Source organism: Rhincodon typus, chromosome 26, assembly GCF_021869965.1.
Source record: "Rhincodon typus isolate 14 chromosome 26, sRhiTyp1.1, whole genome shotgun sequence".
Classification (NCBI taxonomy): Eukaryota; Metazoa; Chordata; class Chondrichthyes; order Orectolobiformes; family Rhincodontidae; genus Rhincodon; species Rhincodon typus.
This window is the reverse complement of record NC_063357.1, coordinates 42,626,389-42,649,715: the sequence shown is the minus strand read 5'-3', so window position 1 is coordinate 42,649,715 and position 23,327 is coordinate 42,626,389. Positions and strand designations below refer to the sequence as shown.

Genomic DNA, 23,327 nt, shown 5'->3' with positions numbered 1-23,327 from the left:
GATCTCTCACTTGACTGTGAGCAAACACGTTTCAGTGGTCTCTCGTTGTAAATATTAACTGAATGAGATCAAAAACCACTTCAGTGTTCAAAACAGCGAAGAGGAGGGAGGAAAAAAAAAAGAAAAAGAAAATGTTCAGGTCACCAAGCAATGGGAGAATGAAACACACTGATAATTCATTAGCTGTGTGAGAAGCTCAAACAGACAGTATTGAACAGCAGCAACTCACGTTCAGCTCTGCTATTTTTCCCCTCTCTGCACATTTGTTTTTGTGATCGCCACCTCCCGCTGCCCCTTGCAGGCAGGGCCAGAAGAACAGATCACCAATTCTCCCTGTATTCACTGATGCATGTGAGATTATTCAAGGCGAGTCACGAGCTGGCTAAATATTTGTGTCACTGATTGGAGGAGCAGATTGGTGAGGGACAGTTTGACTAAGCAAAGAAAAGGGATGTGCAAAGATTTAAAATCTGCTAACCAAAGAGTAGTGTATAAATATACATATATCTTTTATATTTCTGAACACATAGCAACCGCCCATTGCGCAATGTTAAAATAAATCACACAGGAAATGGCTACTTCCCTGCTGATAATGCATGTTCAGAGACAAACTAGGCATGTTTGAGTTTGATATAGTAAAGCACATCCAGAGCAGCAGCAAGTTTTCTTATAAATACCATGTTCTAGTTTCTCTTCAACACAGAATTCTCAATGTAGTCTCTGATATCTCCAAGGTTTGGCATTGGTATTAGACTCAATATGTCATTCTCAATTTGATTACTTTACTAACCAGAGGTTGGTTTAGCTCAGTTGGCTGGATGGTTGGTTTATCAAGCAGTATGATGCTAACAGCATGGGTTCAATCCATATCACCAGCTGAGGTTACCATGAAAGACTCTCCTTCTCAACCTCTTCCCCCATGCCTGAGGTGTGGTGGCCCTCAGGTTAAATCACCACCAGTCATCTCTCGCTCTAATGAGAGAGCAGCCCTATTGTCTGGTAAGATTATGGCAACTTGACTTTACTAACCCCCTTCCCTATGGAACGTCAGTAGTCTTCATGCTTACCCACAGTTTACATATTAAATATCGATTGGTTATTTACCCAACTCAAATTGGCCATGTCCTCACCCAGTCAATGCCCCCAGTTGAGTTTTATACAGTGAATCCTTCATCCTTATTGAACCATGGTTATTTCCGATTGTATTTATCGCTATTCCCCCGTACACTGATGGGCAGCAAGTTCCCAACAAATCAAGTAACGGTTTCATTCACATTTCATAATATTAGCAATATTAGAAGCTGAGGAACCTACTGAGCAATTCTTATCTGCTTGCTAATTTTAGATAAATTCATTACAGCATCACCAATAGGCTGGATAATTTCCCATTTGTCAATTTCAGTGGTTTTTAAAGGTGCTTTTTTGCCATTCTGTCGGACGTTCCTGCGGCTGGATTCAGCATTCATTCATTCTGGAAAAGACATGAGGCCCGTTCAGGTTTGGACCCCAACCATCAGCAATTGTGAGCCATCCTACTGGATGCTTTGGCACTTGTTTTATTTGTGAAAATCTGCTAACACACTATTGCATTTAGTTCTCAGGGTGGATTGTATAGCACTTACAATGGAAAGTCGTCTTTTAACCGGAAGGTTGAAGTCTCTTCAAGTCAATTGAGAGCTCCCACAAAGTGCACAGTGAAATTTGAGAGCCCTGAAGGATCTTTGAGGAACCCAGGTGGGATCAATGGGAGTTGGAGAATCATTATATTATGACCTTCAATAAGAATAAGTATATTTAAGGCCTAGATAGATTTTTAATCAGTAAGGGAATCGAGGGTCATAGGAAAAAAGGTAGGAAAGTGGAGTTAAGGATTATCAGACCAGCCATGACCTCACTGAATGGGGCTAAATGGCCTACTTCTGCTCCTATATTTTATGGTCTTATCAGAGGCAGCTTTTATACCCCAAACAACTTTAATTTCTGTCAGTTGGTGTAAATTCACCAAATGAATCTAAAGTTTCAATTACAAATCAGCCACAGCTGAAAGGACTTCTCTGATCCCCGAACAATCAACAAATTGTGCACTTCAGCACAACTAAAGCGAACATGCTTGAGGTTTGGAGAAAGCGGTATACTGAGGCAGTGCTAAAAGTTAGAGGTGTGTAAGGATCTTCCTCTGCACTGCTCACATACATCCAGAATGTGCTAGTCTGTTAGGTGCCATCTAGTTCATGGCAGGGTGCTCAGAACGGATGGTCTGGTACTGAATTTGTGGTAGCTATTGGATGACTGGGAGAGCATCTTACAGATCAAAGACAATCTTACTTTGAATTGCCCTTCTGGGGCCACGTAGATTCAAATTTGGGTACAGTTGGCCAGAACACAGGAGATCATGAGTGATATTAAAAAGTGTAGTTATTCACCATAACCAACACAGAGATTAAATGGAAGACCAAGCGAACAGAAACCGTCAATGGAGAAATAGATGGGGAAGACTGTAGCTTATTAAAGATGGAGAACAATGTGAATTGCATTGTTACATTGTCAGATTGCAAGAGGGTGTAGTCTGAAATTTGCAGAATTTGTATTCCAAAAAGGTTGCTGTTATGAAGTCCTTGACATGTGTTGCCAAATGTATGTCAGTGCCATAGAACAGTTGAAAAGCATCTGCTGAATTCATCAAGTGCTGACTTTTGTTTCCAATAATATCTTTGATAAATGAACCAGAGAAATGATCACGTCCACTCTGACTCCTGAACATATTTCATTTATGCAAAGATAATTTCAAAGTCTGTAGATGGTGCCAAGCTGTTGGCAGGGCTAGGGTGTAGTTCAAATAGAAGAGGAGAACTGTGACAAAAAGCAAGAATAAACTTGGAAAATGGATCTGTAAAGAACCTCAGTATAGATGAGAGAGGCAAAACATTTTAATGGGAAGAATTAAGAGACCACATAGTCCTTAGAAAATAATTGTCTAAATGGGCTGTGATACAAATCAGTTCAAGTAATATGAGTTCAAAGAGCGAAATAAAAGCAAACAAAACATTGAAGTTTATTTCTAGGAGAAGTGAAAAACAAAAGATGTCCTGTCAAACTGGTACAGAACTGCAGAAAGACAATACCTGGAGTGTGGTGACATGATAACAGTGCTAACCTATAAAACTCATTGCAGTTTACGTCATACCCCAATCACTCATAAGATTCCTCACTGCACGATACAATGAGATTGGTGCTCTCCATTTACACCCACCACATCAAAAATCAGACAGGGCATCAAACCAAGACCATACACCTGATGCTATCAGTTTCCCAATGGGAGAAAGAAGGATTAAAATCGAACCCATACTTACTGAGTATTTCCAGCATTTTACCACTTTTTTTCCAAGATAAACTTAAGATTCAAAAGATGTTTGAAATCATAACAAATTTACTGTAAACCACTGATCATGTTTTTCACCCTGCCTTTCATACCATTCTACTTCATTCCCAGATCAGGCTGGTTATTCACAATAAATTCATAAATACCATTCCAAGCTTACAGCTTGGAGGTCAAATCTTCACTGCATTTTTATTCACCAGTACACAGAGAGGCTGCTTTGCCTCACCAACATACTATTCCCAAAAAGAAACTACTATATTACATTATGTTATTATAACTTGCTTTTAACTCTGAAATGGAATGTCGGATACAGGAGGAAGGGGCATCTTTATGAATCCTTGTTCCAATACCGGAGCCTTCGATAGGTTACCCTGTAACAGAATTATGAAGGTACAAGTATGTGCAGTCAGGGATGGATAGTTGAGTAGTGGCTAAAGGAAGCCAAGGCTATTAGTGGCAGTGAACATTATATTCTCAAATTGACAAATGATGGAAGTGGTGTTCCACAGGAACAGTAGCCGGGGCCACTGGTTTTTCACCATTTGCACTTACACCACCTGACAGCCCAGCAGAATCAGACAAAACAACCCAGGCCAGGACTTCTCGGTGATCCTTGTTCAATGGCTTGTTCCTTTGTTTAAGAAGGGCAACAGGGATAATCTGTGACATTACAGGCCGGTGAGCCTTATGATAGTGGTAGGAAATTATTGGAGAAGATTCTGAAGGCTAGGATTTACTTCCATTTGGAAAAATATGGACTTATCAGCAATAGGCAGCATGATGTTGTGGGGGAAAGGTCATGTCTCACATACTTGATTGAGTTTTTTGAGGAAGTGACAAAGATGATTGATGAGGGCAGGATGATAGTTGCTGTCTACATGGATTTTAGCAAGGCCTATGAGAAGGACCATCTTGGCAGGTTGATTAAAAGAAAAGGTGAAGTCACATGGGATCTACAATGAACTGGTAAAATGGATACAAAACTGGCTTAGTCATGGAAGACAGAGTATCAGTGGAGAGGTGTTTCTGACTGGAGATCTGTGACTAGTGATATTCCACAGGGAGTAGAGGAGAATGTAGGTGGCCTGATGAGTAAATTTGCAGATGACACAAAGACTGGGGGAGCTGCGGATGAAGAGGATTGTCAAAGGATACAGCAGGATGTAGATAGGCTGGAAACCTGGTCAGAGAAATGGCAGATGGGGTTAAACTTGAAAGGGTTCAGAAAAAATTTAATGATGTTTGATCACTAGGTGGAGGCTGAATAGGCCAAGGTTTTTCTCCCCCCCCGAGCATCAGGAGTTTAAGGGGTGACCTTACAGAGGTTTATAAAATCAGGAGGGGCATAGATAGGGTGACCAGCGAAGGTCATTTTCCTATAGTTTTAGATTCGCCTACCAGAGGGCACAGGTTTAAGGTGAGAGGAATAAGATTTAAAAGGGACCTGAGGGGCAACATTTTCATGCAGAGGGTGGAGCATGTATGGAACGAGCTGCCTGAGGAAGTGGTGGAGGCTGGTACAATTACAACATTTAAAAGGCATTTGGATGGGTACATGAATAGGAAGGGTGCAGAGGGATACAGGCCAAATGCTGGCAAATGAGTCTAGTCAGATTGGGATGTCTGGTCGGCATGGATGAGTTGGACCGAAGGGTCTGTTTCCATGCTGTGAGACTCTTTAAGTAGGGTCAGATTTCTACTGAATTCAAATTCCACCATCTGCCATGGTGGGATTTGAACCCAGATCCCCAGAACATTACCTGGGTCTCTGGATTAATAGCCTAACAATTATACCACTAAGTCATCACCTCCCCTTAAACTACAAATTAGATTTGGGGGAAAAAAGAAATCTATGAATCAAAACACATTAGTCAGCAAACAGCTGATACCAAGGAAACGTGATGAGATAGTCCAAAATTGCCCAAGAAACAGACTGTATTGTCAAGTAATTTAGTCATTCCCTTCAGTACCAATAATAAAAGGCAGGTTCTTCTGGGACTTCCTGTTGAACAGGCCTCCCATTGACTGGCTGCTGTAACAGGACTGAGTATCTTTCTCTTCAGTACAAACTGATTCTATTGATTTGTACAACATAGGAATCTTGTAGCGAAGCAACTTCTGAGCCAGTTACTCAGGCCTTTCACACATGCACAAACCTCAACCTGAACAACAGTGAAGTGTTCAATGGATCAAGCTTTGATAAGAATCTTTGAGCAGTTTAGGATATCTGGTCAGCATGGACGAGTTGGACTGAAGAGTCTGTTTCCTTGCTGTACAACTCTGACTCTACAAATGTGAGGTAATGCATTTTGGAAGGTCTAATACAGAAGGGAAGTATGCAGTAATTGTCATAACCCTTAGTAGCATCAACATACAGAAGGATGGAAACAAGTGGATAAGGTAATCAAGAGGACATATGGCATGCTTGCCTTTATCAGTTGGGGCATAGAGTATAAAAATTGGCAAGTCATGTTGCAGCTGTAGAGAACTTTAGTTAGGCTACCTTTGAAATAATGTGTACAGTTCCAGTCGCCAGCCTATAAGAAGGATGTGGAGCTTTTTAGAGAGGGTACAGAAAAGATTTTCCGGAACGTTGCCTGCTTTGGAGAGTATTAGGTATGAGAGATTGGACAAACTTTGTTTATTTTCACCTGCATGTTGAAGGATGAGGGTGAGCTGACAGAAGTTTATAAAATTACGAGAGGCATGGATAGAACAGATAGGTGGAGTCTTTTTCTCAGGGTGGAAATGTCATTACTCAGGGACATAGGTTTAAGGTAAAAAGAGATAAGTTTAAAACAGATGTGAGAAGTAAGTTCTTTTTTAAAATCAGAGGGTGGTAAGTGCCTGGAATGTGTTGCCAGAGGTGGTGGAGGAGGTGGATACAATAACAACATTTAAGAGACATCTTGACAGATACATGAATAGACAGGGAAGTGCGTGTAATGGACCGTATAGAGGCAAAAGGTTTTTAGATTAGAAGGGTGTCATGTATCAGTGTAATCTTGGTGGGCCAAAGGGCCTGTTCTTGTGCTGTCCTGTTCTTTGAAATCGTTTTTTGCTGACTGTAAATGTCTTGACGCTGTGGAGGCCTGTGGCCCTGTGTAATCCCAACAGCAAACATAGTTCACCAGTTTCATCTTTGTACACTTTCCTATTGTTTAATGTTAAGGTTACAAACTAATGGAAACTTCTCAACATATGATGCTCCCTCATTCAATCACAACAAATATGGAAACAATAACTATTCTTCAGAGAGTTAGAACATCATGTGGTGCTAAGGATGACTAACCTCTCTAGCTTCATTCTTGTAGCTGCAGCTAAACTGACAATTGCCCACACATCTGGTGTTGAAAAGTGAATTTATATTCTCACTTTGTATATGTATGAAGTCTCACTTGTGCCACCCAAGGAGATTTATGTTTCTTTGCCCTCCCACTACATCTGGCTCAAAATCCCAGGGTCACTGCTGAGCACAAACAGCCCATCCTATAATGGAATCATTTGGCTTTGGAGTTTTAAATGGATGACCCTGGTCAGCCTGCATCCTGTGAGGAAAGGACACCTGGAGTTAGGTCCCCTGTCGCCTTGCTCAATAACTGATGGAGTGCAGTGCTGTGTCATACCAGGCAGACAGCAATACTGCTAGACCTGGCTCTCCATGTCACCCTCAGACCTGCCAATGGAGACAGCCAGACACATGCATGCTGGAGGTAGTACTATGCAGATAATGTTGGTGGAGTCCTCCAACCTTCAATCCACTTGCATGTACTAAGCTGCCTGTTGCTCTTGTGCCTCCTTGTGCATTTTTGCCAAGGTATTAATGGCCCACACCACAGGTTCCTCTCCTGCCTGTGGTGTATTGGGTTCCTGGTCTCTGGCAGTCCTGAGTGCCAGCGGCATGGGGCATTTCTTCCTTAGCCAGCTGCAGAGATGTAGTGAGCACTTCACTGCTAGTGTGTGCTCCCAACTTGAATCTCAAAAAAAAAATACACCACTCAAAGTGGCAGTATGAGTTGGAGGAGAGTGCAGGAGGCAGCCTTGCCAATGCTTCCGTGGAGGGCATTTGTGCTTCTTTTTCAGAGGTGCAGGAGGAGAGGTGGCTGCAGGGACTACTCTCCTCTGGGTCGAGACTGCGTGGATGTCGTTACATAGAATCCCTACAGCGTGGAAACAGGCCCTTCGATCCAACAAGTCCACACCGACCCTTGGAGCATCCCGCCCAGACCCATCCCCTTATGACCCACCTAATCTACATATCCCTGAACACTACGGGCAATTTAGCATGGCCAATCCACCTAGCCTGCAGCCCTTTGGATTGTGGGAGGAAACCGGAGGAAACCCACACAGACACAGGGAGAACGTGCAAACTCCACACAAAGTCACCAGAGGGTGGAATCGAACCCGGGTCCCTGGCGTTGTGAGGCAGCAGTGCTAACCACTGAGCCACTGTGCCACCCAGTCATTGGTGCCCTCAGAATACAAGAGGGGGACTGAGCCATGAAACAGAGGTGGAATCTTGAGGATGTTAAGAATACATAGAGCAGTACAGCACTCAACAATGAATCTTACTTGGGACGTAGAAGTCTTGGCATCTCCTCAAGCGGTCCCCATCCTCTCCCATGAGCTCAAGGATCTTCCTGTCATGACGGAGTGGGAGGAAAAAGAGGAGGAGACAAACGTCAGGCACCTCGGTTCTTTCAGTCCTATGCTGGAATGAGACAGTGGACAGGGACTGAGTGAGATGGAAGTGGATATTTTGGTGCAGGAGAGAGGGGGTGGTGGTGAGAAGGTGGCGAGGTGTCCTTAGTAAGTAGGAAGCATGGAGAGTAGAGAAGGTTGATAGTTTGGGGAATGTGGTGGAAGAAAGCCATTAAGAGAGGACATTGCATGCAATGTTTAATGTGGTGGACCACAAGGCTTGGTGGGTGATGGCTGCAACAGTGGGGTTTGAGGGAATGTGAAGTAGCAGATAGATGGCATTTACCCCGACAGTGCCACTGCTAGGCTTTTCTCTGGACCATGGATACCACACTAACCTGGGGGCAGCTTCAGAGCAGGCTGGCAGGTTCTGGTGCTGTGGTTTCCTCTGGCAGTCCTTGAGGAGAGAGGATGCCCCCACCTCTCCAGCACCCTGTACACCAAGAGCTCCAAGTCCCTGGCAGCAACCTGCCTTTGCCAGCTATCTCCGCAGTTAGTTATTCTTCCCACACTGCAACAGTGACCTGGTGCCCAAGTGGGGTTGAAATCGGATGCTGGCAGCACCAATTCTGGGATGTACCGGCATTACCGAGTACCTCTGTCCTTGGTGAGTGCAGGATGGCACTAGTGAGGCATTGACTAGTCATGGTGCATATATAATGAAGTGAGCCATGGAGAATCGAGTGAGGAAACTCACCAGAGGTCACCAAGGGAAATCGTCATGAACCTACAGCTTCCCCTCCCCTCAGAGATTGACACTTTGCTAATTTTTGGTAAAAATCAACCCTTGGTGCCTTAGCTTCTATCCTTAGTCACAATACGGTTTTACTGAAAACATGAGATAATATCACTCCAAACAGATGAGGACAAAATGTATAACACATTATTCATGTTATCAGGGTGCTCTGCCTGGTTTTACAACAAATGAAGCACTTTTGATATGCATTTCCCATTGGAATATAAGAGAGGTGCACAAATAATTAGAAAATCTGTTTTAGGTGCTCGTTGAGGGCAAGAGGCTGGGAGGACTCCCTGCTTCAATATAATCCAATGGAGAAAGCTGCTCATTGGTTTAATGCACCATCCAAAAGATGACATCCCACCCCATACTATGATACTGTCATACTAGCTGAGAAGTTGGGAAATTCCTCGAATATTTGAGAGACTCAAACAAGAAGCATTTTGGGGCTCGAATCATTAACTAATTCTCTTGCTGCAGATGCTCCCAGGGCCTGCTGAGCTTTTCCAGCACTTCATTTTTAATTTCACATCTCCAGCATCCAAAGCACTTTGCTCTTAACGGAGTATTTTAAAATTGCAATAGAAATTGAAGCGCTTCTATAATACACATATTGGTCACTTGTTAGTGTATAATTGGTTTCTTTAAACTACCCATGTTACTCAGGATCGAGTGTGGCAGTCTCACACAGGAGAGGTTACTGTCACCAGACATGCCAGGCCGTGGGATAGGATGAAATGCTGCTTTATATCTGTGTTCGTGCCCTTTGGAAGAGTGTTACACCCACACCTGAGTGTGCCCCAGTAAGCAGCTTCAGTTAAAACTGTTTCCACAAGTCAGCATTGGACTGTAGAGAGCACACTTCTGTTTCACAATCAAAAACAGCATTGGCTCCACTATCAATCAGCGTATTTGCATTTCTGTCAGCCCCTTGGCTGAACACAATATGAAGAGCAGACACCCATGCCAAGGGAATTAAAATTACAGCTCGGGCCCAAAAGTGCTCAGGATAGTTAAAGGTGGCAGCAGTAGATGAGGACTGGCGCCTTTGTAGGTGTATTAACAGGTGCCAATGCCTGGCCAGTTATCCCATTGCCTTTGGTGATCACAAAGAAATCTATGTGCTCTGTAATCCCATAAGGGAGAAGGGATTATTTTAAAAAGGAACTCCTCTTTCTGGCTAACTCTCACTTCCTTCTACTGTTCCTTCATTCAATTGTAAAGTTGGCAGATGCCGCTTGGTGCTCAGAAACACTTGCTGTGGCTGCGAGGAAAGACACCCTTGGGGATCTCTGAAAGCTGGTGAACAGACAGGGCCAGATGTTTTACAGCTGTAAAACACAACATTTTTCACAGCTCCAGTGTATCACTCTGCCAGTCTTATAGCACTTCCCAAACCCAACCCCAGTCTCAGCCACTCATAAGAGATACATTCCATTCTTATTTCAACTTAATCTCAGTTGTCGAGGGAGTTTAGACAGAGAGCCCAACCACTCCTGTTTACATATAGCTACTGTAGCTGTAAGATCCCAATTCTCTCCCTCACTGGAGCTGGATTTCCTGGCCTTTTGGAGTTGAAAGTGGATGGGGGGGGTGGGGTGCAGGGAAAACGGATTTCGGGAAGGCCATATTGTGATAACTTCAACTGCATTTGTTACTCTGGGCAGTGTTTCCAGTTGTCAGCAGCCAGTTATGATATGAAGGCCCCAGTGAGAAGCCATTTGGAGCCAGTGCTGTATTGTATACCCATCCGAGCAGCATGTCCACAACATGAGCAGACGCTGCTGGTTTAACCGGCTGCAGACCACTTGGCTGGAGCTCCATGCTGCAATCACAATGCTGCAGGGATTAAAGGCCACAGCTCTGTCTGTGAACAGATTCTTCTGCAGGATTTTGTCCACCAACCTAGCTCCAGCCCCAGCTTCAGGCCCTTTCGGTTTCTAACTCAATGCAGGTTGTTGAAGGTGCCCCCATGTTAAGGTACCCTCACATTCCACTGCCTGCCTTAGTCATGCCCATCTCTCTCAGTGAAGCTGCCAGCTGGACACTGCTGAGGGCCATCTGATTGACACTGGCTGTCTACCTGATGAGGGGATTACCTCTGGCAAATTCCATTACCCGATGCTGCAATGCTTATGAATGCATTAAGAAACTGGGTGTGAATAGTATGATATTGAAGAATCCAACAGACATTTATTGCAACCAGCTATTAATTACCAACATTAAATTCTCAGGCACAGCAATGTCTGGACTAATATTGAACTAATGGTTACAATATAGAAGGAGACCACTCAGCCCACTGTATCCACACCGGTTCTTTAAACTAGTATCATTACCTACTGCCGGTCTTCTGCTATTTCTCACACTAAATGCACACTATTTCTATCCAAACAATCATTTAGTTTATTTAACCTGCCTTCACCATATTTCCAGGCAGTGCTTTCCAAAGCCAAACTACTCGCTGTGTGAAAATGCTATTTTTCTTCATAACCTATGCTTCATTCGCACATCGCTTTAAATCTATGCCCTCTCAGTGTTCCTTTAATGGAGTAGTAACAACTTCTCCCTATCTACTCTATCCAGCCCACTCAAAGCTTCTTACAACCTTCTCTCCAAGGAGAACAGTCCCCAACTTCTTCAATCTATCCTTATCACTGGAATCATACTTATAAATCGCTTCTGCGCTCTCTCCACTGCATTCACATCTTTCCAATAATGCGTCGCCCACAATACACCAGCGGAGGTCTATCAAGTGCCTTACACAAGTTCAACATCATCTCCTTGCTCACATATTCTAATGATAAAGCCAAGGACACTTTTATTTACTGCTGTCTGCACCTGTCCAGCCACTTTCACCAATGTACGTATACACACAGGTCCCTCTGTTCCTACACCCCCTTTAGAATTGTACCCTCTATTTTATAATGTTCTTCCTACCAAAGTGCATCACCTCACACTTCTGTGCATTGAACCTCACCTGCCACCTATCTGTACACTCCAAACTGTCAACGTCTTTTCCGAGTTTCACCTTGTTGTTCTCAGTTCTACAACACTTCCAAGTTTGGATACTGGGGAACTGGACTACAAAATTTCCTTCAGCTTGAAAAATATTTATCAACCACGAATTTCTGTTTCCTATCCCTCACTATCCCTAGTATCTACATTACTACTGTCCCTTTTATACCATAACCTAGAACTTTCCTCAAGTCTGTTGTGTGACACTTCTGAAAATCAGTGTATGCCACATCAACAGCTTTACACTTATCTATGTTTTCTGTTAGCTTGTCAGAAAACTCCAGCAAGTTAAACAAAATCTCCCCTTTAGAAATTTGTGCTGAATCTTACCAATCAACCTCTTTTTCCATGTGACTACTATTTCTATCCCAAATAATTGTTTCTAGAAGCTTGCCACCAAAGTTAAATGGTCAGAGAAGCATTCTTCTGATAGCATGGTCATGCTACAGATGGTCAGCAGTAAGATGGGTTGGGAGATTTTTATATGCTTGGGTTGCACACTATGATACGGTAATGATATCATGAACATATTTCTTAAAAACATACTGAGTGTGATATAACAATACCTGCCAACCTAATAGGGCAACAAGTGACCAGTTGCAGGCCACCTTCCAAAACATTGTTCAGATGGCATGCTAACAAGACGGGGAAAGTCAAGAGCTCCACATGGGTCAAATGACAGAATCCTAATGCCCACCGTAAAATCCAGCCCCTCATGTCCAAGTCTGTTGTAGATGAACTGCTGTCGTGAGTCAACAATTCCACAGTCGTTGTCTCATGATATCAGTATAGTAGATGATGAACCAATGGAGTGCCTTGGTCTATTTTTAACCAGCAGTTTGTTTGTGTTTGCTTCTAGCTGGAGAGTCAATGGAGACACCTCAGGCACATCATAAATGACCAACATCACAAGGCAAGAATATCTCCCACTTGAGATCTCACCCAGAAATTTATTTCACTGCACTAGACTAGTGCCCAAAAGTTTAATGAATAACAGTGCACTTTATGGAAATACCACTTTCAGCCTAGAAATGGTCCCATACAACAGTGTTTGCATGGTACAATATTCAGCCTGGGACAGGGGAAGGAATATCACATCACATAACATTGAGAGAAAAGATTATTGCTCAATTACTGTTAGCTGGTTCTTGTTGTCAGAGTGTATAACAGCAGCAGCAAGCATTAGGCAGCCAAATGAGCTTACAAAAGAAAAGTCCACATTAATCTCATACAGTGTGATATCAGACTCACAGGAAAGACATATGCTCAACATCTTTGCACTTCAAACTGGGAACTAACTTGCCAAGTGTTGAGAATGCATGGATTTTCTTTATCTATTCACTCATGGGACAGGGGTTTGCTGGCCAGGACAGCATTTATTTTCCATCCCTAATTACCCAGAGGGCATTTAAGTGCCAGAGTCAACCACATTACTGTGGGTTGAGTCACATGCAGGCCAGACCAGGTAAGAATGGCAGTTTCCCCCTCCCTAAAAGGGGATGAGTGAACTAGATGGGTTTTTTCCAACAATTGACAATGGATTCATGGTCATCTTTAATTCCAGGATTATGTATTAAATTCAAAATCCTTCCTTCCAGGACTTGAACCCAGGTCTCCAGAACATTAACTCAGTTTCTGAATTAATAGTCTAGTGATAATACCACTAGGCCATTGCCTCCCTAGAGAGGAACTGGGCTTCACCCAATGGAAGGACACATGCTCAATGTTGACTTGAAAGGGGAGATTTACTAGTTCCTACTGATCTTTCAATCTGCAACCCCATGAGAACCAAAGCTAATTTTCATTAATTTGAATGAAAGAAAATGAATGAAAATTATGTAAATATTTGAACACAGTGATATTTCAGGTTAAACACAACTTATTTAAATTAAATCAATGTGGGAATAGTGGAATATTCTGGGCATAAGAGACTGGAAACACAGACGGTGCTGTAATTAACTTTCCTCCAGTTTCAGATATTATCAGTCATGTCTGTGTTTCTTGGCACCATCATTAAAGCCTTTGCCTTTTTCCAGCTGCAGAGATAAGTGGGAATTATAAATAGACATTGCCTCCTCTCACTGCTGCACAGCTTCCAGTTCCACTTCTCAACCTGGGCCGTGAAAAGTTGTGGTGTTTCCGGCATGGTTCGAGAAACATTGCGGAAACAGTAACGGTGAAGGGAAATGTGACATTCCTGGGATAATCACAACAAAGGAGTCTTCAGTTCACCAACCATATCATCAACATTAAATGACATGATTAAGTAATCAGGTGCCAGAAGTCCCGGTCTATTGATTTTCACTGTCCAAATGTTTCTATTGGAGTTTATGATACCCTTACCAGTTAAAATGTACAACGTTTCTCTATACGATGGGTCTTGAAAGAAGAGCATGCATTTGCTACACCAGGCATCTGTAAAAGATTTTTTAAAAAAACTAAGGTGTGCAGGTGAATCAAAATTTCCTCTCTTTGTTTATACAAACAGAGGCCTTGTGCCTGTTTGATGCCATATGCATCATTCAAATTCTCTGTGCCAGGCTGGTACTGTTGTGCAAGGTCATGGTTCTAAAACCGTTAATGTCGAAGTTGTATTAAGCTCCACCCAATCTGATGATGTTACACACAGTCTTTGGGTGAAGGATCTAGAAGGAGGTCTCAATGAAGACAGACATGTCCACCTCTGGCTCCTGATCATTTTAAGTAAACAGGCTTAACTAGTCAATGTAACATGCACTTATTGTCAATGTTGCCTCTAAGCTGTGCAACTCTTCCAAAGTCAAACTAATTGGTTTTAGAGGTCAATGCCATGCATAGGCCTCAGAGGTCCACACCCTGAAAAAAATTTAAGCAATATTCCCGCTATTGCTGTTATCTAAAACAACAATAAGTTAGTTAATTGAACAAGTGCCTTTTCTGATTAAGATGCACCAGTAATCTACCCTCACCACTGACAATAAGGCAGGCCTTTTGACTCAAGAGACATACTGACCAGTGGCAGTACTATATTTCAATCATCTAGAGCCCAATACAATATGGTGATCAGTAGTGGGCAGGATTGCTGAAAATAAAAATTCCGAAGAATTTAACACTAGGAACATTACCATTTTATGAAGACCCAAACAGCCAGTCAGCAACTGAGGCACAAATCCAACAAGCAGTTCACAGCACTCATGGGGGCAGCAGAATGAAAACGCCAGAAGATGATCTGCATTTCAGAGTTGGTAAGAAACACAAGAAAATCAGTGCAGGCTAGGAAGGAAGTACAAGCTAGCCATGCTGGGAAAAGACAGAGTCCTTAGAGAGGGAAGCTCCAGAAGTAAAGCTAGAGATTGACAGGAAGGGGCAAAAGGTACAATAACAGTGCAAACACAATAGGCTGGAAAGGATAGGAGGGAAAAGGGTATACCTACCCTGCAAGGCAAACATTGACATTAATCACAAGTGGGCTCCATATAACAAAGGCCTGAAAATTAATTTATTGTAAGGCTACCGTATCAGAGAAATGGGAATTTATTTCATAGAACAAAAAGGGAAATTGTAAAAGATTTGAAGAACGACTCTAACAGAGGAAGAAAGTGGAAGAATCTTAAGATTTTTGGAATGTTGGAACATTCAAATTTTAAAACCAGAATATTGTCACCAAGAATTAAGATGATAACTACAGGTCTTTATTTAAATTTTGTGCAAGTGGGTCATGGAAAATAGGAAATGTCTATTTTCAAAAGGGAAAAAAAAAAATCTAAACATTGGAAGAAGTAATGTATGAAGAAATAATACTTCCAAACAGATTCAGTGTCAAAGACTGGCCAAACAGAACACAGGATTGGACACCTTAGAGAAAATTTGTGACAAACAGATAGTGATTAATTTTGAAACCCAAGTCTGAAGCTGAACAAGTCATGACACGATAGTATTAACAGTGTCCTATGATGTTACTAATCGCAAAAATAACAAAGAAGGCACAGATGTTTTTGAACAGATTCAGTCAGCCTAGAGACCAAACAAAATTCTTGAAAGGGCAAGACTTGCCAAAAAAAAAAGCTCAGCATCCAGGGGAATCGGTCAATAATTTAATGAATGATTTCAGCAGATTAGTTTTTGTTAAAAAAAAAAGCGTGCCTGTAGAGCTTTGAAGTCAAAAGAGGCAGAAAAGATTTGTTGTATTTTTGAGATAGTGGGAACTGCCGATGCTGGAGAATCTGAGATAACAAGGTGTAGAGCTGGATGAACACAGCAGGCCAAGCAGCATCAGAGGAGCAGGAAGGCTGATATTCCAGGTCTGGACCTTCTTCAGAAACCGAAACATCAGCTTTCCTGCTCCTCTGATGCTGCTTGGCCTGCTGAGTTTATCCAGCTCTACGCCCTGTTGTATTTTTGATATTTTTTGTCAAATTTCTTAATGTCCAAAGAAAAATTAATTTGAATATCTTTCTCCAAAGTTATGTAGGAAGCAGAAAGCAGAAAGTTCCTGAGAGGAGAAGAGCAACAGAACCAATTCACTTTAAGTAGTCTAGAGGGGTCTGTGACAAGCCAGCACAAAGAGTAAGCAAAACAGCAGAAACATACAGACTTCTTGGTAAGGTCCTGGGGAGCATTGCTGAACAAAGAGACCTTGAGATGCAGGTTCATAGTTCCTCGAAAGTGGAGTTGCAGGTAAACAGGATAGTGAAGGTGGTGTTTGGTATGCTTGCCTTTATTGATCAGTGCATTGGGTATAAGAGTTGGGAGGTCATGTTGTGGCTGTACAGGACATTGATTAGGCCACTTTTGGAATACTGCATTCAATTCTGGTCTCCCTGCTATAGGGAACATGTTGTTAAACTTGAAAGGGTTTGGAAAAGATTTACAAAGCATGTTGCCAGGGTTGGAGGTTTGAGCTACACAGAGGTTGAATCAGTTTGGCTGCAATTTCTCCCACTCATGCTGTGCATGCTACAATTAAACACCAATCATCTGTATAGTAGTTAGCCAGGCACACTGCAAAGAGTAGGAATCTAAAGGGTAGGTTTTAAGCAAGAGCTGTCCGGTCTGTGATCATGTACAAGATCAGAATCAAGATCAATTATTCTCAAGCCACAGAGTTACAGATATTCCAATTAAGGGAATGTGTTCTGGATGAATTGTGCAACCTCCAGAGAGCCTGCATTTAAGAAACTAGAGACTTGGAAGAAGATGGGAACAAATGGTTAGTGCTTATACACAAGCGTATAGATGTTAACTGTAGAGGGAAAAAAATGCTTGTGTGGAGATGTTGTACAAGGTAATGGTTCTGAGAGAGTTAATATTGAAGTTGCATTAAGTTCCACCCAATATGATAATGTCACACAGCCTTGGGATGAAGAATCAGGCAATCTAGCATGCAGCTCTTATGGAGACAGATCAGTCATCTCTGGCTGTTGATCGTCAGAAGTTGGACAATGTAACTTGTATCTATTACTAGCATGCACAAAATTACCTCATGTAAAACTAGTGATCTTCTTGCTAAGACTCACTGTGATCTATCCTCTAATTATCCACTGATAAGCAAACATAGCATAGAAAGGAAAATTAGTGGCAGCATTATTATTACTTCTCCACCCATAACCCAATGCAACAGTTACTTTCAAAAAAAAATGCATAATGCCTAACCTTACAGGAAACTTGACAGGCACAAGTTTGGAACATAGTGGAATGTGGAGCAGAGCGGTCAGGAAATTTTCTAGCCAAGGACCAGTACTGACTCCGCTGGAGTCCTCCCTCCATTGCCCCATTTCTCCCCTGAGCACTTACCTGAAGGTTTTGTAGGAACACAATGACAAATATTGCTGTCCTGTTCACCAAAATGTTTCAGGAGATCCAGCAAGATTGACTCAAGGCCCAAAATTGGCTATGTGCAAACTGTTTTCAGTAATGACTGAGCATTATAGCCATATTCAACTTCTACTGAGCAGTTAACACTGAACATTCAGATTGATTGTTTTAAAGATAATCCCAGTGAATGGCCCCTTTGTTAGTCAGCTGATGTAATAAAATCAGTTTAGCTGCAATTTCTCCCACTCATGCTGTGCATGCTACAATTAAAACACCAATCATCTGTATATCAGTTAGCCAGGCACACTGCAAAGAGTTGGAGTCTAAAGGACAGATTGTAAACAGGAGCTGTCTGGTCTGTGATCATATACCAGATCAAATGTTGTTAAATGTAGTACAGAGGATTACACAAAAACAAAGCAAAGATTTGGACTGGGTGTTGTGTTTAAAATAGTTCATGACACAAATAGATCATTGATGCCTAAAGAAAGTGGAATGCCTCAGACAAAGATCAACACAGGCAGACAACATGTCGACACTGCACTGCCTTCAATGCAAGGGAATTCAGCCCCACACACTCCAACTCCAGATCAGTGTTACAGCGGGTACCTCCAGTCTTTATAAATCATGCTAATATTTCTCCAGTTTCTTAACAGTACTATTACATATCGCTTAACAGTTAAAGAGTTATGTGAAGTCAGAATAAGAGATTTTAGAAATAAAAGTTATTAACTACAATTATATTCAGATGGCTGTGTGAAAATATCATGCTATAGGAATATAAAAGCAGTAGGAGGTCATTCAGCCCCAAGAACCTGTTTCACAATTTAATTGGATAATGGTCAATTTACATCTTAACTCCATTTAGCATATTTTTATTCCTTATCCTTGGACTCTCTTATGCAACATCTACTATCTCAGTCAATTGACTCACAGCAACGATGACTTTTTGGAGTTCCACAACACTATACAAAAGGATATTAAAGCCATTTGTGTGTAGTGCACTTCTTCAGGATTGAAAAGTTATCACGTGGAGACACTTGAGATGTTGGAAACGTAACCATTGAAATGGAGATGTAATTGATTTTTTTTTTAAATTGTGGGCACCACTGACTGGTCCAGCATTTATTGCCCAGAGGGCAGTTAAGAATCAATGACATTGCTGGGGTCTGGAGTCACATCTAAGCCAAACCAGGTAAGGACAGCAGTTCCCTTCACTAAAAGGATATTAATGAACCGGAAAGGTTTTTCCTGACAATTGGCAATGGTTTCATGATTACCATTGGCCTCTCATTTCCAGGTTATTGAATTCAACTTCCACCAAACATGGTGGGATTCAAACCCAGGTCCCCAGAACCTGGGTCTCTGGATTAATAGTCCAGAGATATTACCACTAGGCCATCATCTCGGGAGTAGGTGAGAACATGGAGTAATCAGATCAGCCATGATTTTATTGGAGGGCAGAGCAGGTTTGAGGAGGGTCTGAAAGGCCTGCTCCTGTTCCTAGTTTGTGTTGCTTCAGTGTATACAGTCATCAGCAAGTGGTGGGAATGAACTTACAAACCTCGAGGATGCAGTTGTTCTACTTCTCCATCGGCCATGCTTACAAGCATTTCTGGGTCTTCCCCCAGTCCTGTGGGGTTCAATATTAAAGGCCTCCTCCTTCTGTCACTATTATTGTGGGATGCCTTGTCCTGTAATTAAAACATAAGAAGTGAGGCATTCTAGTTCCCAAGAAAAGATGTGGCAGTAGCTTTAGTCAGCATAGTGATAGCCACCCATCCAGGCATCACACAGTTGTCTTAGATGCAATGCTTCTGTTGAGGTTGAATGTATACATGAGTGAGGGAGCACTCAGTGGTGGAGGCTGAGAAACCGCCAAGTTGCCCCACCCACCTAATGGGCACTCATAGGTAAGTTTGAAAGTACTTAAGGAAGCATAAGCACTGATTGTTTCTAATAAAACAGTTTCTTGTGTTATGGACCAGACCAACCCCCTTCAAAACATTAACAAGATAGCCTAGATCATAACTTTTCTCATTTTAAAGGCAAGTGCCAGGCGTTGCATTCCAGATGTGATTTGATTGGCCAAACTACCAGTCTTGACACAAAACACACTTTATTCATACATTATACTTAAAATATGCAAAAAAAAAGTTAGAATATTTAACTGTATTGGAAAATTTAACAGAATAATAGATACTTAACTCCTAAATAGTAACTGTTCTAATATAATAACATCTCATAAACAGACCCTTGGCAAAGGCAAATTCAGTAAAATTAATTGTCTGACATGCAATTCTAGAGCAAGAAGAGAACCCCAGCTTTTAGCTGTAACAGAAAGGAAAAATAGCTTCCACACCCAGCTTCAAGATCCCAGCAGCAACTACTACTAAAAATCCTGGTTTTGTGGGAGCTTGACCCCAACCATTCAGGTTGATTCTAACGTTCTAACTTTTCAAAAAAACCCCAAGGCCTGACAAGCTATTTACTTTCTTGGCTTTGGAGCAGACTGCTCATCACCTGTCTCAACCTTTCTTCATAAATAAAAATGTGATAAAACACACCTCTTAAAGACACAGTGTCATCACACCTGGCTCGGTTTCCTACATTGCCTGGCCAGGTCCCTTATACATCAAAATAATACTCATTGGGAGTTGTTCTATTAATTTTACAGTTTCAGGTGCTAAAAGAGCCAATTACCACTTTTGTATGAGTATCATTATCAAAATAAAACAATTTCCATAATCACAGTAATAACAAAACCAATGCAATATTACTGCCATGCCACTACAGATTCATCAACGTAGAACATACACAAGTTATCACCGAAACTCCTGGATAAGTATCATTACTTTATTATCATGAGCAATACCTAAATGCTACCATTTAATATTGTGCGTCAGATGCAATTGAGCATTCTTACCTCAGAGTCAGAAGGTTGTGAATTCAAATTCTACTAAATACTTACAAGCACAAAAATCTAGTTAAATGCCACATGAAAGTACAGAGGGAGTGCTGCATTGTCAGAGTTGCTACCTCTTAGACAAGAAATTAAAACAGTTGCCCAATTGTCCTCTCAGTTGTATATATAAAGATCCTATTTCACTACCATCTTCAGATAGTGCATCGATGATCAATACTTAACCTCCAACACTGAAAAATAGATGATGTTCTGACTGTTTTTAGATGTTTGCTGTCAGCTGCGATGTTTTCCACTTTCCAACAGTCTCTAAGCTTCAAATTGTCAAAGAACAGTAAGATCACCTTGAATTTTATTTTTATAAAAAGTTTTGTTACGGGATGTGGGCACCACTGGGCTATGCCAGCATTTACTGCTCATCCCTTGAGAAGGTGGTGGCGAGATGCCTTCTCGAACCACTGTAGCCCTCATGCTGTTACCCCACAACACCGGTAGGAAGGGAGTTCCAGAATTTTGACCCAGTGACAATGAAGGAATAGTGATATATTGCCAAGTCAGGCGGGTGAGTAACTCCAAGGAGAGCTCACAAGTAATGGTGTTGCCATGTATCTGCTGCCTTCAGTAGCGATCATGGATTTGGAAAGTGCTGTCCCAGAAGATTAGTTTGAGAGACAGTTCTCCCAGTTTAAGCATTAGCCCTCAGAAGTTAGTAAGGAGGACTTTCAAGACTGAGTTTATCATTGTTGATTCTAGTGAATAGGTCGATACTTGGTTCTCCGTTTGTTTCATTCCTTTCAGATATTTTAAGCAGTTTGACATAACTCTATAATGGCCTTAACAGCCACTGGAGGGCAGTTAAGAGTCCACCACATTGCTGCAGATCGGAAAACACATGTAGGCTAGACTGGGTAAGGGTCGCAGGTTTCTGTTACTAAGTGAACAAGCTGGATTTTTATGATGATTGTCATCTGTCTATTGCAGATTCTTTGAATTCAAATCCCATCAGCTACACCTGCTATGCTGGGAGTTAAACCTCGGTCCCCAGTGCATACAACCACCTCCTTGAGATTTCTTGCTCTCCAAACAAAAATTCCCAACATCCAGTACTTCTGCTAAAGTCCACAAAATGAAACAAATGCAGAATTTTCAGTCATAGACAATAGTGGAGCTAATGAGGAGGCTCAAAATTGCAAGATTCTTTCTGCTGCTAAGCCTGGCTGTGAAGACACATATTGCAATTAATTCAAAGAAGAATTAAAGGCAAAGTTAGAAACAAATTCCTTGCAAAGAGGTCTGGTATTCCCTGGAGATTCAAAAGGGAACTGATAGCATTAAAAAAAGAGCAATATTGAATGGCATGATAGGAGTGGGATTAGACTGGATGGGATAATAAGGGGGAGGGGGGGGTGAGCAGGAATGTAGGATTAGAATGGGGGGTGGGGGGAGCAATATTAAAAAGGTACAGGGCGTGAGGGTGAGGAAAGAGTGGGATTAGACTGTGCAGGATACTAAAGAATGTGTGGAGTCAACAAAAATGTGGGATTGGCCTTCCCTGGTCTACGGAAAACAATCGCAGCCTATCTATTCTCTCTTCATAACTGAATCGCTCAAGTTTCGATAACGCCCTGATGAATCTTTTCTGCATCACCGCTAATACAATCACATCCACCCTATAGTGTGGCGACAAGAACTGCACACAGTACTCCAGCTGTGGCCTAACATTTATACCACTTGCATCACAGCCTCCTTAGTTCTTGTATTCTCATAGAACCCCTGCAGTGTGGAAATAGACCCTTCAGTCCAACAAGTCCACACCAACCCTCAGAGCATCCCACCCAGACCCAACCCCCTATAACACCCCTAATCTACACATCCCTGAACACGACGGGCAATTTAGCATGGCCAATCCACCTACCCTGCACATCTTTGGACCGTGGGAGGAAACCAGAGCACCCGGAGGAAACCCACGCAGACACAGGAAGAATGTGCAAATGCCACACAAAAAGTCCCAACATCCAGCACTTCTGCTAAAGTCCACAAAATGAAACAAATGCAGAATTTTCAGTCATAGGCAATAGTGGAGCTAATGAGGAGGATCGAGGGTGGAATCGAACCCGGGTCCCTGGCACCGTGAGGCTGCAGTAAATATTCAATGCCGGTTTCCCTAAACCAGATGTCAGGCTCACTGGCCTGTTTCCTGATTTGTCCCTACCACCTTTCGTGAATAATGACATCATATTAGCTAACCCCTTGTCCTATGTCACCACTCCTATGCTCAGAAAGGATTTGAAAATTAATGTCACGGCCCCCGCAATCTCCTCCCACAGCAGCTTGGGATACATCTCATCTGAGATTCTGTGGATGTATCCATTTTCAATCCTACTAAAACCACTAATGGTTCCTCCCTCTGATCAAGTATGTTACAGTCCCCCTCCCTCATTTCCATACCCATATCGTCCTTTTCTACTTGATATCTGTATTCAGCGCAACCACTTAAATCCCACTGATGTCTTCTAACTCCACACACAGTTGGTTACTTTCATAGAATCCCTGCAGTGTGGTGCAGGCCATTCAGCCTATCGGGTCCAACACCGACCCTCCGGGCAGCATACCACCTAGACCCCACCCCATCCCTATAACCCTGCATTTTCCATGGCTAGTCCACCTAACCTGCACTTCTTTGGACTGTGGGAGGAAACCCACACCGGCACAGGGAGAATGGTGAGATAACAAGGTGTACAGCTGGATGAACACAGCAGGCCAAGCAGGAAAGCTGA

The 23,327-nt window shown here is 42.2% G+C and overlaps 1 protein-coding gene across 1 annotated transcript in view; it reads right to left on the bottom strand.

The window, feature by feature from the left end:
• The window catches only part of LOC109915327 (SH2B adapter protein 2), a 125,375-nt gene that overhangs the window by 89,980 nt on the left and 12,068 nt on the right, over window positions 1-23,327 (bottom strand). The window contains exon 2 of the mRNA XM_048612402.1: window positions 19,192-19,321. The gene's annotated coding sequence lies outside the window, so the exon portion shown is untranslated. The remainder of the gene's footprint in view (window positions 1-19,191; window positions 19,322-23,327) is intronic.